Source organism: Pundamilia nyererei, unplaced genomic scaffold (genome assembly GCF_000239375.1).
Source record: "Pundamilia nyererei isolate P.nyererei 1_Seehausen unplaced genomic scaffold, PunNye1.0 scaffold00601, whole genome shotgun sequence".
NCBI lineage: Eukaryota > Metazoa > Chordata > Actinopteri > Cichliformes > Cichlidae > Pundamilia > Pundamilia nyererei.
Window position 1 is genome coordinate 116974 of NW_005188002.1, and position 1342 is coordinate 118315.

At 44.6% G+C, this 1342-nt stretch overlaps 1 protein-coding gene across 1 annotated transcript in view; it reads right to left on the minus strand.

Moving 5' to 3' along the window:
• The window catches only part of LOC102193081 (dynein heavy chain 5, axonemal-like), a 3128-nt gene extending 2040 nt beyond the window's left edge, over window positions 1–1088 (minus strand). The window contains exons 1-2 of the mRNA XM_005754600.1: window positions 899–1088; window positions 518–683 (exon numbers count right to left, since the gene is read on the minus strand). The gene's annotated coding sequence lies outside the window, so the exon portion shown is untranslated. The remainder of the gene's footprint in view (window positions 1–517; window positions 684–898) is intronic.
• Window positions 1089–1342: the final 254 nt, after the last annotated feature.

Sequence of the window (1342 nt, forward strand, 5' to 3'; positions counted from 1 at the left end):
CTGTTCAAAGGCTGTTTGCTTGTATTCGTGTCAGTATTGATGTCGTACTTGCACATAAACCCTATACTGGACTCTGATGTGTCGCTCCATACCTGCCACCTACTGGTCAGCCAGTGTAAGTGCGCAAAACATTTCTTCAAACCAAGATGGAAAAATACATGTTTAAGAAAATGAAGTTCAAAAATCTTTTTGCATCCCTAAAGATGAATAAAAATACTAAAGAAAGAATCCTGATTGATGTCGTCATAATTCATGCATGAAAGGGTTAAAAACTATTATACAAACAAACACATGAATATTTTGGAACATTTCAACTTTAAAGAGCAGAAAGAGAAATAACAGAAAGTTATATTGTGTAAAAGTGGTTTTGTCCTGAAGTCTCAGAGTGGAGACTAAACTGTTCCAGGTCTGAGGAGCTTCTGTCCACAGACGTCAGATCATGTTTGATAAACTGAGTTTAAAGTGAAACCTGTAAATGCTGACGCTACAGGAGATCCAGCTGAGAGGACACGTCTACCTGTTGAAGGTCACCGTGCGGCTCTTCCAGTGCTCCAGCTCGACCGACGGCCCGATGTCGTCGGCTTCTTTTCTCATCTGCTTGCTCTCCGTCAGCACCTGCTTGTTTTGATTCGTCCACAGGGTCAACACCTCCTCCAGACACTCCACCAGCTCACTGTTATTGGCTGAGAGTGAAACACACGAGTTCCTCTAAACACACGTGAACACGGACTCATTATTACAAAGAAGCCATCGTCTCAGGTCAGATGCTTCCTTCAGCTTCCACAGATAAACTGGTTTGATTTACCTGAGAGTTGATTTTTAAACCTTTAAACGATGTTTCCTGTATTTCCAACAGTCTTATTGTTTGTGTGAGATGTGAACAGCTTGAGCTTCATACCTGCTGCTCTGTAGTCTGCAGGGCTGCTCAGCTGGCTGATGGCGTCAGGAAGCTCCACGTGCTGCAGCTGGAACTTTCTCTCCATGTTCAGTCGGGCTGAGCTCAGATTACTGACAAACTGATCCACCGAGGACAGGAAGGACCGGACGTGTGGACACGAGGCGCCATCCTGCACAGAGCCCCACGACTGGGCACAGGGTCAAAAGTCAGCAATAACAACAAAGGTTAATGTGTTTCCTGTTTCACTTTTTACCTTATTCAGGCCAAAAGCATCAGGAGGAGCACTGCACACAAATCAGACTTTTCATAGATCATTATGTAACAGCTGCTCTACAGTCAAACCCCACAAAGAGAAACCAGCAGGTACAGATAAGCCCAAGGTGTGGCCTCCAGTAACACTGTGAGGAACCTTGGAGTCATGTTTGACCAGGACATGTCCTTCAA